General features: G+C 35.5%; 2 long non-coding RNA genes across 5 annotated transcripts in view; one reads left to right on the forward strand and one right to left on the reverse strand.

Moving 5' to 3' along the window:
* LOC128250464 (uncharacterized) overlaps window positions 1–12,188 on the forward strand; it is a 495,659-nt gene extending 483,471 nt beyond the window's left edge. The window contains exons 5-6 of one of the 2 annotated variants that reach the window (XR_008266480.1): window positions 9,823–9,987; window positions 11,989–12,188. This is a non-coding gene — a long non-coding RNA (uncharacterized LOC128250464). The remainder of the gene's footprint in view (window positions 1–9,822; window positions 9,988–11,988) is intronic. The other variant, XR_008266481.1, reaches the window with a different exon arrangement.
* The window catches only part of LOC106873609 (uncharacterized), a 101,605-nt gene continuing 85,080 nt past the window's right edge, over window positions 609–17,133 (reverse strand). For 2 of the 3 annotated variants that reach the window (XR_008266477.1, XR_008266479.1), the window contains 2 exons: window positions 6,218–6,391; window positions 609–1,758 (listed from right to left, as the gene is read on the reverse strand). This is a non-coding gene — a long non-coding RNA (uncharacterized LOC106873609). Of the gene's footprint in view, window positions 1,759–6,217; window positions 6,392–14,119; window positions 14,329–17,133 lie in introns of all 3 variants that reach the window. The other variant, XR_001409902.2, reaches the window with a different exon arrangement.

Genomic DNA, 17,133 nt, shown 5'->3' on the forward strand with positions numbered 1-17,133 from the left:
AAAACAAGCAATGTTAATTCTCTAAATGAAGTATTAACAGTAACTGCACGATAAAGTGTAGTATATTGCCACTTAAGTGTGGCTGACCCCTAGGGGTGGATGTTACTGTTGCTTTTAGCCCCAGGAGGACATCTCCTCCAGCTGGCTTATCGACACACGACTGTGTCCTGTTTGCCAAGCAAAGTTATCCCTCTCACCATGGTCTGTAGCACGAACGGATCCGGATTTCAGGGTTATTTCCCTTCGTCGGCGTTCGACAGCCACTGACCTTGGTGAGAGAGACAAAAACCTGGCAATCTTATATCTACTTTTCCATATATATATATATTCGAAACGTGGAGTAGATGGACAGGGACAACTGATGAAGGGAAATATTCTTTATGTTGCATGTCTCGTTTCTCTGTTTTTTTTCCGTTGTTCAAAAAAAGTTTGTTTTCATTTCTCATTGTGTTTAACATTTTTTTGTGATGTCCTGTACCCATATATGCATGTATGTATACATATAGATGTAGGTATGTACATATATGTATGCATATATTTATATATTATTATATTATTACATATATATATATATATATAATCAAAATAAGCAACAAGTATATCCACAGTTAATGCAGTACGATCGTTTCATGCGACTCCATTTATTTAAGCAATGTGAACATTACATCAAATGTAAAATGCTTGGACTCCAGATGATTTCGAAATCTCTTGCAACTCTTCTGGACAGTCTCTTTGTTTAAATTGGTGAATGCTGCCATAATCCTTGCCTTCAGTTCATCTTTGGTGTTACAAGGAGTTTTGTTGGTCTCTTACTCAACTGTGCCCCCCACACATAATAATCAAGGGGTTTGCAGTCTGGGGAGTTAGGTGGTCTGATGTTAGGGGTGATGTGGATGTAGAAATTGTCTGACAGCCATGACTGGGTTCTCCTGCTTGTGTGGCATGGTGCAGAGTCCTGTTGCCAGACATAGGGTCTTCCTGCAATCACACCTCCTCCAGGCACTTCATGAAGGCCCCCATGTTGAGTCTGAGGCTGTATGGGAAGATGAATGGAGGCGTAATGTCGCCATCACAAGTGATCACTTAAGACACCATGATGTTGACTGGATGTTGGATTTTAAATATTTGCAGAAATTGATTTCTCTGTGAAGAAAAATGGACCAATGATCTGAGTACACATCGTCCCACACCAGACGTTCACCCTAAGACTAGTCATATGGAGCCACATGGGGATGTTCTGATCCCCAGATCCTCACATTATGTGTGTTCAGTTTCCCTGAAACATGAAAGGTTGTTTCATCACTAAAACAAACTCGAGGTGAGGAATGCTGCATTCACAGAAATTCATTCCAGCATGTTGACTGCAAACTCTTTTCGCCTTGGTTTATCATTTGGTTCAAGTGCTTGTAAGAGATGCACTTTGTAAGCATGCAATCACAAGCTCTTGTGGACTTTGTGCACTGTTGATCATAGTATGGACTTTGTAGGAGAAATAGCAAAGGCTTGTCTTACATGATTGATGTTTTCCTCAGATAATTTTGGTCGTCCACTCTTTCCTTTATTCAACACTGTTCCTATTTCCATAAATTTTTTGTTCCATGCATGAAATGATGGTGGATGTCTTCCATACTTAATCCTGGGTCTGCATGTTTGATTTTGCTTCAATAAACCGTGACATACACATTGTGCCTTTTCTTGAGGAGAAGCCATTTTTTTTTAGATCTTTATTTAGCAGAAACTTTTTCATCAATAGGGTACCTGAAAAACACAAATGCAATGTGGTTAGAAACTTTGATAACCACTGGGTACACAGAACAAAGAGGATAAACATATCCCATAATTTGCCTTTGTATTAAATTTTTGAAATTGTAAAGAAACTTTATGGACATCCTGCATATGACCACATGCTAACAAGGTCATATATATCCTCATGCTAACAAGGTCAATAATGAATAGTGGTCAAAAGGAGACAATGCCTTGTTGTTGATAAAGAGTAAGAAAGTCTTTTCCTCCTCCATTTTCTAAAGAGGCCACTTGTTAGACAAGCCATAGGCCAACAGGCTTAGGGTCTGAAGAAACGCTGTAAGGCTAAGCGCTTAATGGATGTGAAACCCAAAGTAATGCCATAGACTGGCCATATCTATCTTTATCTATATACTTTGCTGTTCTATAACTCAGAGTGTGCTTCTTTTTGGGATTTAAGACTCACTGACGATACATACATAATGGTGTTAGGAAGGGCATCCAGCTGTAGAAACTCTGCCAAATTTAGATTGGAGCCTGGTGTTGCCATCCGGTTTCGCCAGTCCTCAGTCAAATCGTCCAACCCATGCTAGCATGGAAAGCGGACGTTAAACAATGATGATGATGATAAATATTGAATGACGAGAATGAGTGATCAGCATCTTGTTGGTGGATAGAATTTCTTTATTTGTGTATTAAGGCTACCGATAGTTTCATGTTAAGAAAAAATATTTTAATAGGTGATCTTAATAGGTGCAGGAGTGGCTGTGTGGTAAGAAGCTTGCTTCACAACCACATGGTTCCAGGTTCAGTCCCACTGCATGGCACTTTGAGCAAGTGTCTTCTCCTATAGCCTCAGGCCAACCAAAGCCATGTGAATGGATTTGGTAGATGGAAACTGAAAAGAAGCCCATCATATATATATATATATACATAGATATGTATGTATTTGTGTTTGTCCCCCACCATCACTTGACAACCAATGTTGGTGTGCTTACGTCCCCATAACATAGCGGTTTGGCAAAAGAACCCTATAGAATAAGTACTAGGCTTACAAAGAATAAAAGAGTAAAATCTTAATAATTTTTCAAACCAATCACATGGAGGTGTGGTGTTCCTCTCCATTTTGGATAAAAACTTTATATATATAGATATATATATATATATAGATATAGTTTTTTTTTTTATTACATAGACAGTGCTGTGAAGTGCTCAGGTAGGCAACTTAACATGTTAGATATATCATGTATCATATTTAAAAGGAGAATTCAAGTAGGTTCAACAATTTAGAATAAGAATACAACATATACTCAGCCATAAAACCAGTGTATGCAAATTATTAAAATATATTTAATGTATCACTCATTAAAATAATAAAAAAATATTAAAAATTTACTGATACATAAATATATAAAAATATGATAGACATATATGGGTAGAAAAACTATAGCGATATATAAAAAAATATATGTATATATATCTGTTTCTTTATTGCCCACAGGGGACTAAACATAGAGGGGACAAACAAGGACAGACAAAGGGATTAAGTCGATTACATTGACCCCAGTGCATAACAGGTACTTATTTAATCGACCCTGAAAGGATGAAAAGCAAAGTCAACCTCAGCAGAATCTGAACTCAGAAGGTAACGGCAGACGAAATACTGCTAAGCATTTCACCCGGCGTGCTAACGATTCTGCCAGCTCACTGCACTTATATATGTATATATATCGAAACCATAATGATATCCGTGGGGCAGCTGATGATGGACGTATGTTGGCTTGTTAGTATGGCTGTGGGATAGTATTATAATACATCCTGTTGAGATATATATATATATATATATATATATTAATGTTTGTTTTTATGTTCAGTGATAATAAAAATAATTTTACGTTAATCTGATGGATCACTCTATACTTTTGTAGTGTAGAAATTTAATATTTTTAAACAAGAAAGTTATTGATAGTGACTTCGAAGTTTCAACCAGCTAAGCAATCAAAGTCATTGTCAATAATATTCTTATTTAAAAACAATAAATATACATGTGTGTGTATGTATGTGTGTATGTATGTGTGTGCGCGTGCATCTCTATATGTGTTTGTCCCCCACCCCACCACTACTTGACAACTTAGCAGATTGGCAAAAGGAACCAAGATATTAAGCAGCAGGCTGAAAATCATAAGTATCAGAGTCAATTTAACTAAGAATTCTTCAAGGCAATGCTCCAGCATGGCCGCAGTCTAATGACTGAAATAAACAAAAAAGGGTAAAAGACATACATATTATTAACATCTTCATTGTTCTCAAAGCAAAGTATTGTGTCATATGAGGAGTAACTTTAGAAGTGTACTTTCACAACACCATGGGAAATTTGATACAAGTTGGATTATAATTATTTATGAATGCCATATCTCCTGATATCACCTTTGGTGGTGGAAATGTATTAATATCGTAGCAGTTGGTAGAGTTTGCTGTAAGGTTTTAAGTTAGTAAATACCCTGGTGATTAATGCAAAGAAAGGGGTGGGGGAATACTCAACTAATGAAAACCTTATTTGAAAAGCATCTAAGGAAAATTATACATTCCAATTAATATTAATTACTACGGAGCCTTTCTCAGTAATTTCTAACTGCTCTGTCATTTATACCCCCTTCTATCAACCCCCTTTCTCCTCCCCTCTCTGTCATATATGTGTGTGTGTCTTTGTCCCTCACCACTGCTTGACAACTGGTGCTGGTGTGTTTATGTCCCTGTAACTTAGCAGTTCAGCAAAAGAGAATCGTAGAGTAAGTACCTGGCTTAAAAGAAAAAAATAAGTGGTAGGGGTGGGGTCAATTCATTAATCTAGAAATTCTTCCCAGCTGTGCTCCAGTATGGCTGCAATCTAATGACTAAAACATGTAAAAGATAAATGGATTATTGAAATTTTGTAAATGAGAAACCTTATCAAAGGGATTTGTACAATTTTAATAGCAAAAATTAACATTTTACTGACTCAATCACTTCTCATCCATATTTCAACTAAAAAAAAAATAGACCCCCTTCAGTTGTGAATGACCATGGGATTGCACCTAGAAAGTTCCCCTCTGAGGCACAAGTCCAGGCAAGGTTGTTTATGGAAGACCAGCAGTCAACCATGCATACCAGTTTCCCCTCTCTATGCTGCCCATGTTATCCAAGGCGAAGGCAAAGGGGCCGATACAGCTTGGCACCAGTAATGCTGCAACTCATTTCTACAGATAAGTGAACTGGAGCAATGTGAAATAAAGTGTCTTGCTCAAGAACACAACACACAGCCTGGTCTGGGAATCGAACTTACTACCTCATGAGAGTCAGCCCAACGCTCCAAACACTGAGCCATGCACCTTCATCATATTTCAACTAGAATACTTGAAATTTACAAGATGCTACAATTGTATTTGTTTATTCTTAAATATATCAAAATCATTGGAATTATGTCTATATAAGTTGCTGTTATTGATCAGCCATACACTTAGGCAGAAAGAGCTGCTGAAAGGACCTCTAAGTAGCTGCTTAATCTACTAAAAGTGGCAGTCCAATCTTCAAAATTCACCCTTCCAATCAGCTGTTGTTAATCCATTCCTGGATGGATAAAACTCTTAACCCTTTTGATGCCAACCAGCTGAAATTGTCCCTGTCCTTTTCATGTAAACTTCTTTTTTTCAAAGCGATCGACTTTTAAAACCTCCCATCTAAGTTTCATGTTAATTCATGTTCCATGCATCATCTTAATAATGACAAAATTACAAGGGGGTGCTGAAAAGTTCCTGGCTTTAAGGGTATCATGAAAGGCCTGGTTGGAAGCCCAACCTTCTGAGTTCTTTTACAGGGCTTAGGAAAACTGAAGGACCACTGCAATAAGTGTGTGAATCTGAGAGGGGAATATGTTGCATAAAATCATAATTAACATAGGCGCAGGAGTGGCTGTGTGGTAAGTAGCATGATTACCAACCACATGGTTCCAGGTTCAGTCCCACTGCGTGGCACCTTGGGCAAGTGTCTTCTACTATAACCTTGGGCCGACCAAAGCCTTGTGAGTGGATTTGGTAGACAGAAACTGAAAGAAGCCTGTCGTATATATGTATATGTATATATATGTGTGTTTGTCCCCCCCAATATCACTTGACAACCGATGCTGTGTGTTTACGTCCCCGTAACTTAGCGGTTTGGCAAAAGATACCGATAGAATAAGTACTAAGCTTACAAAGAATAAGTCCTGGGGTCAATTTGCTCGACTAAAGGCTGTGCTCCAGCACGGCCGCAGTCAAATGACTGAAACAAGTAAAAAAGTAACTTATCTTCCTGTATTTTCTTTTACTCAAAACCAGGAACTTTTCAGTATCCTCTTGTATTTAAATTCTTCAATATTTTCAAAATTAATTGAAACAAACTCAGTATGTTTCAACAGAAATATGGTAAGAAGAAGGTTAACATGACATTGTCAACTTACATATTATGTTGGTTGGTATGTCTGTCCTGTTTATGCTGGCCAGTTGTAAATTAGATGGGATTACGAATGGTAATCACCTGTAGTAAGGTGATTGACTCTGGCCATTGGCACCTGCAGTTCACCTGACAGCAGCAGTTCTCAACCATCCATTTGCTGTCTTCTGATGGTTTCTCTCTATAAATAAAACAAAATTTTTCTTGAATTGATTTATTTACTTATTTTGGTGTGGATCCCTAAAAAAATCCAGGGTTTGGATCTGACCTGGATACTAATAATATTTTTAAGTGAGATAATTATTGCAGGAATTTGTAAAAATTAATCCTCTCATAATTTTATGAAACTTTGTTCATAATTTTTGAAATGATGAAATTAGATATAAAAAATCTCAAAATCAGGTTTTACAAATTAGTGTTCCATCAATCTGATTCTTCATTAATTCTCATTTTATTCAAAATTATGCTTCCTTTTTCAATACTAATTTGTCATTTCAAATTAATTCATCATTGCTTTTAATATCCAGAAAATTATATTTCTTGTCATCTCTCCAAAATGCCATGAATCTAAACTTTGATAAATGTATTGTTGTGTTTGCAAATAAGCTTCATTTCTGAATATACCAGTCTTGCTATACAGTCTCTTGGAAAATACATGGTAATCAATTTTAAAGACTTTATTCACAAAGTCTTTGCATATTTCGATAAAATATGGAATCTTGCAATATTTTGTGGAAGAATTTGGTAAGTTGAATTGTCATGAAGAATGAAAATTCTAACATTCTGGATCCTTACCAATTCTAACCTCCTGAATCCTCCTGAGAGTTAAGAAGAGAAAGAAAGATTAAGTGGTTTTGTTGCTGCTTGCATCCAAAATTACAACACTTTCAGATGAAGAGGAAAGGCTCAAAATATTAGATTATCCATGCTTCACATCAATTTTAAAATTCATTCAACAATTTTTTTTTCGTTATATATATATAAAGCTGATCTGCTGTTTTTGTCATTACTATGATTTCTTACATAGACACAAAATGATAAATTTGAGGGAGAAACCTTAAGTATTTATTTAACCAAAATTCCAGCAGGAAGAAAGCCAAAGTTAATCTTGGTATGATTTGAAATCTCTGCATAAAGATTGTAACTAAATGAATATTGCATTGTGAGCTAATGATTTTTGTCAGCCCACACTACTACTACAACTAATAATAATGATGATGATGATGATGATGATAAGCACTCAGAGAGTGCAAACCTCCGCCAAGGCAACGATTAGCCAGAGGTGATTTTTAACGATTAGCCAGAGATGATTTTTAAAATGAGAATATCTGAAATAAACTCAACTGCTCTCACAAATGAGAATACTAAAAATGAACCCGACCGCTCTCAAAAATTAAGTAAAAGAACCGGGAAAATAATCCAGAATCCTTGTTTGGTACCAGATCGATCCCAAATCTACCCAGTTCATGCCAGTCACGAGGCCAAACATCCCTGAAAGTTTCATCCGAATCCAGCAGTTATTGAGGCATCTTGTCCATAGACAAACAAACAAACAAACAAACACGACTGAAAACAATACCTCCGCCTTAGCGAAGGCAGAGGTAATAATTCTTTCTACTGGAAATAAAAGGCCTCAAATTTGGGGGAAGGGATTAAGTCGATTACAACGACCCCAGTGTGTAACTGGTATTTATTTAATCAACCCCAAAAGGATGAAAGGTAAAGTCGACCTTGGCAGAATTTGAACTCGGAACATAGCAGCAGATGAAATACCGCTAAGCATGCTCACGATTCTGCCATCTTACCACATTAAAACTACTACTACTACAAACAATAATAATCCTTTTTACTAAAGGCAGAAGGTCTGACATTTTGGGAGAGGGGACTAGTCAATTACATCAACTCCGAAAGGATGAAAGACAAAATCAGCCTCATCAGAATTTGAACTCAGAACGAAATGATGAAGGAAATGCCACCAAGCATTTTGCCCAGTATGCTAATGGTTCTGCCAGCTCACTACCTTAATAATAATGATGATGATAATAATAATATGCCAGTAGACACAAATTGAGAAATTAAGGCCAATAGGTCAGATATAGTTGTTAGAGATCAAGAAAAAAAATACTTTCTAATCAATGTGTCAATACCAACAGATGACAACATTTCTCTAAAAGAAACAGAGAAACTTTCAAAATACAAAAACCTGGAAATAGAGGCAACTTGAATGTGGAGCCTAAAAACAAACAATTCCAATCATAATAGGCACGTTAGGTATGAAAAAAAAAAAAATTCAGACAAATACATAACAAAAACAGCAGAACTTACAAGTATATATAACATACAGAAAATAGCACCACTAGGCATCACACACATCCTACACTTTCAATACAGTAAAAATAAGAGCATCATATCAAACCAGAGCACATACCCAAGATGCACAGAGCTGCAGTGAAAGCACACGATAAAAATAAGACTACTAAATAATAATAATGATGATGATGATTTCATTTATTTGCCACAAGGGTGAAGGATCAGGGGACAATACAAAGACAAAGTGCGGGGGTTTACATGTAATGAAAGGATAAAAAAGAAAGAAAGTATACACTGAAAAAGAAGGGACATATGCATAACATACAAAGGTTTAAAAAAAATAAGTGGCATGGAGGATGATAGAAATGTGACCCTCCTGATACAGGAAGGCCTCTAGGGATAATCGAGGAACCCCACTGTCCAATGATAATAAAATTTGAAATGGCAAGAATTTGGAGAATGAAAACTAAAGGTTGTGCATTGCAGTAATTGATGCATTGGGAATTGTAAGTAAATTTATAGACGAATGATTGATCAAGATTGGAAAAGAATGTCCTTGCCTCTTAGGAACAGAAAAGATTATCCGGAGGGTTTTAAGCACTTGAAAGCTTGTGGATACATAAGGTTACAGGTAGTAACCCACTACTCACATAAATTCTAACAGGAATAAGAATGAACAATGGTATGGCACATTGTTAGCAAATGCCCAAAATTGACATAATGCGAATATAAATGATGACAATGTGGCAAGAATGACCCACTGGGAGCTCTGTCGAAATCACGACCTACAAAGAGAAAAGACGTGGTATGAGCAAACCCCAGAAGTCACCAAAAATGAGAATTGCAAAATACTGTGGGATGCAATGATCCAGTGCGACCAGGCATAGGAAACCAGACATTGATGTTGTGAATAAAAAAGAAAGATAATCAACATTGCATACCCTGGTGACAACAGGATCAACGTGAAAGAAGAAGAAATAAACAACTATGATAATTTAAAGTGGGAAATAAGAAGGTTGTGGTCAATAAAGAGAGTAGACCTAATACCAATAGTAATTGACACACTTGGAAGTATCAGCACTGAACTACTAACATAGATGAAAAAGATTGGTGCAAGTGTGGAGGTAGAACACCTGCAAAAACCAGCATTGCTTGGAACTGCAAGAATTCTTCCCAGGGTTCTTGAAGCAGGACCAGTAAACAAGGGTCACCTTAGTCTGCTGGCTGTGGACAGCTGACACTTTTCATCATACGCAGCTGTGAGTTTTCATATAATAATAGTAATAATTTTTTTTACTCTAGGCACAAGGCCCGGAATTTTGGGGGATGGGACCAGTTGATTGGATTGACCACAGTACACAACTGGTACATAATTTATCAACCCCGAAAGAATGAAAGGTAAAGTTGACCCCCAGCAGAATTTGAACTCAGAATGCAAAGATGGACAAAATACCACTAAGTATACTCGTAAGTATTTTGCTCAGCATGCTAACCATTCTGCCAGCTCACTGCCTTGATGATGATGATAATAAAAATAAAACAACTGAATGATAATTATAATAATAATAATGATGATAATAATGATAAAGAGAACAGTAAGTGCCAGATAATTGACTTTACAGTCCCAAATGAGGAGAAAATCAATATGCAATGTATAGAAAACATAGCAAAGTACCAGGACCTAATCATTCAATTACAGAGACTATGGAAAGTTTGGGTAAAGTGTATCCCAGTAGTTATAGGTGCATTAGGAACTATCCCTAAATAATTGATCAGATGGATAGAGGAAATAGGCATGAAACCCAGTTTAGTACAGCTCCAGAAAATAGTGTTATTAGGGACAGCTAAGATACTTAGGAGGGTTCTTCGCATTTAAGGTTATTTGTTGTAGCCCAATGTTAGGAATTTTTTTTTGCAACAGTCTAATCTATATGAATAATAATAAAAATAATAAGAAATTGGAAGTGTTATCATGTACATGTTTTGTCATGATATAAAAGATGGCCTACAGCAAATATTCTGCTCAATACTACAGATTTGCTTCTTAGTTCTTTGACCTTAAGCAGTTGAGCATGTCCCTTGGTGGCTGACAATATGTGCATCTCTGATCACAAGCAGAAGTAGTGGGGGAGCATCATAGCCATTTGTTGAGAGGAATTCTTTGTGGTTTGAATAATTCAGCTCTGGAAACATGGGTGTTTTGCTCAACATCCTTAAACAACCCTTATTCAGGGACCTTTTGAGTATGATGGGCTACTCGACCTGAAGAAAATTTTAACTGAGTTCCACCTGCAAGGTTATGTGCTGTTTATCTTGATATAGGATCACCATGTCACACACATATAGTTGTAATGCATGTGACTGGTGTACCCTTATAAGACAGGTAGTCATGATGGGTATACTGGGCTTTTGATGGCATGTGCTTCTCTCTCACCCAATAATAATAATAATTGTTTGCAATAGAGGCACAAGGCCTATATTAAACTTGGGGTAAGGTGTAATTAATTAGGACAGGGCTCCGTTGTTGACCGGCATTTATTTTATTGATCCTGGAAAGATGAAAGAATAAACTAAGGCTTGCAGGATTCGAATTGAAAACATAAAGAGATGTAACTAAATACCACACTGCATTCATTCCAATGCTGTCTATAATAATAATAATGATAATAATAACAACAATGGCAATAATAATAATAACATTGATAAAACTAATAGTAATAATAATAGTTCTTTCTTGCTCTCTTTTCCACTTTCAATAACGATATATTTTATTAGTTTTTAAGATTTATCTGCTTTAGGCAGTTCGGTTTTTTTGAATCTATTTTTTTCCTTCAATATTTTATTTGACACTAGTTGTTTTGTCAACATTTAGTGATTCTAAAGCTGACAGCTGCTGTTACTTTTCTTTTTTTTTCCCCCCTTGTTTTGTTATTTTCTAAAGAAAATCTGTTATATCTACCTGAATAGGTTTATGAATTTCAGAAATAAAATAAAAATGTTCTTTTATTTGAAACTATAGCTGTATTGTCTGTTTTATTGAACAAGTTTGTTGTCAAGACTCGTACTAAAACGAATGTATCTGATAAAGAGTGAAAGAATGTTTCATAGTATTTTCCGTTAATTGATATACGTTTGGTATTTTATGTGAATCATCATGTCAGATTCTCTACGAAGTTTTTTACTGGCAGATAGAACAACTTTTGTTTCCTAGTATATCAACTATTTTTAAGTCTCATATGTCTTTGACAATATCTTTAATTTAATTACTTTAATGGTAATAACCATACAAATTCTTTAAATTGTTTTAACTCATGAAACTGATCATCATTCAGGAAATTTGCATAATTTGCATGTATTTTAGTTTGCTTTCCTTTTAATTTTGAATTGCTTTATTTTCTTTTTTTTTGTTCTAAATATTTTTGTAATATATCTTACGTTTTTCTTGAAATTAAATTTATTAAAATGAAGCAGAAGCTCATGCATACAATTGGAGATACAAATTTCTCCTTTAGGAAGAATTGAAACAAGGCAAAATTAAGATATATTGAAAAGAAGAAACAATAAATACAGTCTTTTATAGCAGATGAGAAAAATGTGAGATAATTTGAAGAAAATTGGAAAGTAAATGTAAGACAATGTACAACTGTAAATGATGTATAGACTTTGAAATGGTGTCAGCATCCTGTGAAATAGAATTTGAATAAACACATTGCAAATAAATTTAATTACAATAAACATAAAAATATTTGCTAAATCATTCAACTGGAAATTTATCAATTTATCAAATATTTCCATAGACCTGAAATGGTAGACTGCATGACAAAATGGCTTATATTATTTTAAACCTGTCTGCCTATATTACAAATTCAAACCACACCGGAGCCAATTTCACCTTTTCCTCCATCCCTTCAAAGTGCCCGGCGTATTTTTGGTATTAACAGAACCATTCATACTAACTGCCTGATGAGACATCAATACCAGAAGCAATTGCAAACTTTTTATTATATTTTCTGATTGTTATGCAAATGCAAAAAGATATTTTATTCGATACTCAACTAAACTATGGTACACAATTAAATAACTATTATCAGAGACTGACGGAATAAGGTCTAAACTTTAAAAAAACTAAGTATTGAGTTTATTTTGTTTGATTAAAACTCTTCAAGCTGGTGCCCCAGAATGGTCTCAGTCCAATGACCGAAACAAGTAAAAGAGAAGATATAGAATAAGAGCATGCAAGCCAGTGTTTCTCAACCTTTTTACCTTTGCAGAACCCTTAAAATAAATTACAAGTCTCAAGGAACCCTTGAACAAAAAAAAAATTATATACCATATCTTTCTCATATTTTTTTCATTGTAGTGCACATGGTAAACACCATATATATATATAACATTATAGGCGTAGGAGTGGCTGTGTGGTCAGTAGCTTGCTTACCAATCACATGGTTCTGGGTTCAGCCCCATTGCGTGGCTCCTTGAGCAAGTGTCTTCTGCTATAGCCTCAGGCCGACCAAAGCCTTGTGAGTGGATTTGGTAGACAGAAACTGAAAGAAGCCCATTGTGTGTGTGTATGTATATATATATATATATATGTGTGTGTGTGTGTGTGTGTGTGTGTGTGTGTGTCTGTCCCCGCAACATTGCTTGACAACCGATGCTGGTGTGTTTACGTCCCCGTAACTTAGCGGTTCGGCAAATGGAACCGATAGAATAAGTACTAGGCTTACAAAGAATAAGTCCTGGGGTCAATTTACTCAACTAAAGGCAGTGCTTCAGCATGGCCACAGTCAAATGACTGAAACAAGTAAAAGAATATATATATATTTAAAATAATAAATAATATATATGTATATATAAAATAATAATAAATAATATATATATATGCATATATAGGTACAGGACGTCACCAACTGTGTAAACAACATGAAATACATAGACAAATGAGTTAAATACATAAACAACAGAAAAAATGGAAAACAGGGCAAGTAAACACAAAGAAACGACCATTCATCAGTTGTTGGCTGTCTATCTACTCATTTCTAGCATTCAATGACAATATGATTCTTCAAAGGCAGTTAATATATATAATAGGTTAGATAGAATGATGTCTATATTACAATATTAGAAAAACCAATAATATTTTGTGCATGTATAGTAATATTATGATCATGAAATTAGCATTAGCTTATCTCACTCACTTTTGCGGAACCCTAGGGTTCTGGGAAACCCCGGTTGAGAAACACTGATATAAACTAACAAAAACACTATGAAACATTGCTTGGTTCATTGCCTAAACTGTATTCTGGACCATTCCTCCTTTTGAAAGAAAAGTAATCTTTTCTATTGAAGGCACAAGGCCTGAAATTTGGGGGAGGAGATTAGTCGATTATATAGACCCCAGTGCGTAACTGGTACTTAATTTATTGACCCCGAAAGGTTGAAAGGCAAATTCGACCTAGGTGGAATTTGAACTCAGAACATAACGGCAGACAAAATACCGCTAAGCATTTTGCCCGGCGTGCTAACGTTTCTGCCAGCTCGTCACCTTTTGAAAGAAAAATAATGACTTAAAACTGGATTGTAACATAAAAGGACTTACATGTATAATATGAAGGTGCATGGGTGAGTGGTTAGGTGCATTGTATTTGTGATTGTAAGATCGAGGTTTCAATTCTCAGGTTGGCTGTGTGTTGTATTATTGAACAAAACACTTCATTTCACATTGCTTTAGGCTGGTCAGCTGTAACTGAATAACCGTGTGACGGAGTGGCGTGCTGACCTAACCAGCAGAGTGGCATCATTCAAAAGCTATAACAATACAAAGTACATTGTGACCAACAACATATAACAACATCCAAATGCCTGGTCGATACTGTTATACTGTTAAATATAAAATGTAACAATGTCAAAAAAAAGAAAAAAAATGAATAAAAAGAAGTTTAGCAAAGTAAAGAAATAAAAAAAGAAAATTAAAAGAAATATAAACTTTAAAAAAATAAATTGAAAAACAAGTGAATAAAAATTAAAATAGCAATTTCACACACACAGAGGTTAAACTGCTTTTTTTATTATTATTATCAGTTAACGAGTTAACTAATTAACTAATCGATTGCTTGACCAATTGTTTGATCACTCAATCAACTGGTTTGTCAGAGTCCTTTCATTGTTGTTTGTGACGTCATCAATGACATGCCTTCACCTGTTCCAGCCAATTGATTAGTCAAGTGACTGGTCGAGCAATCAATAAGTTGGATAATAATAATAATAACAATAATAGGAGTGAAATATAACTAGTGCATGTGTTATTTAATGGCAGGATGACCCCTGGAAGGCATAACATCTGTTTCAACATATAATTTCGCATCAAGGATCTTGGAAAACAAATATAAAAATAATACATATAAGTGTGTGTATGTGTGTTTGAGTGTGTGTGTATGCGTTTGTGTGTATGTGCGTATGAGAGAGAAAAGAGAGAGAGAGAGTTCAAAAATACAAATTAGAAGATTAAATCATTATAACAAAATAAGATGACTAGTAATGGTTTCAAATTTTGGCACAGGGCCAGCAATTTTTGAGTGGAGGGGAAGTTGATTACATCGATGCCAGTGCTTGACTGGTAATTATCTTATTGACCCCCAAAAGGATGAAAGGCAAATTGACCTTGGCGGAATTTGAACACAGAATATAAAAATGGATGAAATGCTGTTAAGCATTTAGCTAAGCTTGCTGATGGTTCTGCCAGCCTTGATAAAATAAATAATAATAATAATCCTTTCTACTAAAGGCACAAAGCCTGAATTCTCGGTGGAGAGGATTAGGTGATTACATTGACCCCAGTATTTTACAGGTATCTAGTTTATCGACCCTGAAAGGGTGAAAGGCAAAGTCGACCTTGGCGGAATTTGTACTCAGATTGTAGCGACTGGCAAAATACCGCTAAGCATTCTAATGATTCTGCTAGTTCGCTGCCATAATAATAATAGTAATCCTTTCTACTAAAGGCACAAGGCCTGAAATTTAAAGGGAGGGGACTAGTTGATTACATTGACCCCAGTATTTTACAGGTACTTAATTTATTGACCCTGAAAGGATGAAAGGCAAAGTCAACCTCGGTTGAATTTGAACTCAGATTGTAGCAACAGGCGAAATATGGCTAAGCATTTCGTCTGGTGTGCTAACAATTCTGCCAGCTCACCACCTAAATAATAATAATAATATATAAAAGAAGCAGTGTATTTCGTTTTACATATCAGTGTTTCTTCTTATGATTTGGTTGTGTTGCAAACATGGTCGAATGCTGAAAATGTTCACAACATCGTCATGTGGTCCCAGGCACAGGACCAGTGTTCAACATTTGGGCAAGAATATCTTTTACCATCGTAAGATGCACTATGGATCTTATAGCAATTGGAAAGGTGTGACCCAACTCAAATAAGCATTAACAATTGTGTGACGTGAGGGTTAAGGGGAAATGAAAGTGTCACCTCTGGAGTTTGCCAATGATCACTATGCGGATAGGTAATTGGACAGAATAAATTTGCAATCTATAAATCTCTTTGAATGACCAGTCATTTATCTGAGAAGGCCTTGAAATCAATGTTACCATCTGGGGACTATCTCTGACCTAGTGATAATAAAAAGACTGAAAGGAGGTCTGCAACCAAATAACTTTACTCAACACTTTGCAACTGAATCAGTGGAGGCAAAGATGCCTCTCCTTTACTTGACAATTTTTGGACCACATTGCAGAAATCACAATCTAAGTATATCTCAAAGCAAAATCTTACACTATTGTACCATTGAATTACAAATAATGCTCATCTTGTATGCTCAGGTGACCCTACAGCTTCCAAGGGTACAACTGTATTCATCTTGGCTTAGGCAAAATGACTAAATTGTGCTGGTTAAGTCCCCATTAAGGGGGTGTTATTAACTCCTAAGAAGTTGAAATTTTAGAAATATTACTTCATTGGTGTCTAATATCTTATGGTTAAAATTTCATCAACAGCAAAAATATATGAATTTTCATGGGGGTTATAGCCTCATTCATGCCCCCTCACTTTCAAAGATATACTGCATTACATCTACCCTTATGCATAGAATATAATTTCCAAATTTCATAAAGATCCATTCAGTACTTTTGACCTAGTTTTGGATCATAAAAAATGACTAAAATTTGGGAGTTAAGGCCCCCATTAGAGGGTCTTAGAATCTTCATGAGAAGTGGAAACTTTGGGAATACTTCTTGAGTGTCAATTACGTATGGTTGAAATTACATCAACATCGGAAATTTATGAATTTTCATGGGGGGTTCTGCCCCCTTTAAGCCACCTCAAATTCAAACCAAACAAACTGCATTATACCCGCCCTTATGCATTGAATCTAAGTTCCAAATATGATAAGGATCCATTCAGTAATTTTGGTCCTTGAAATTGTATGAAACATACAGTATTATTCTTCTCCCTAGGCTTGGATTTTGTGTTCATAAAGACATTGACTTTTGTATAATAGATATAAATATGCACATATACATACATGTATATATGTGTGTTTATTATATATATATATATATATATATACATACAAATAATTACAGAGGCATCAAGCTGTTAG

The sequence above is a fragment of the Octopus bimaculoides genome, chromosome 2 (assembly GCF_001194135.2).
Source record: "Octopus bimaculoides isolate UCB-OBI-ISO-001 chromosome 2, ASM119413v2, whole genome shotgun sequence".
NCBI classification, from domain to species: Eukaryota; Metazoa; Mollusca; class Cephalopoda; order Octopoda; family Octopodidae; genus Octopus; species Octopus bimaculoides.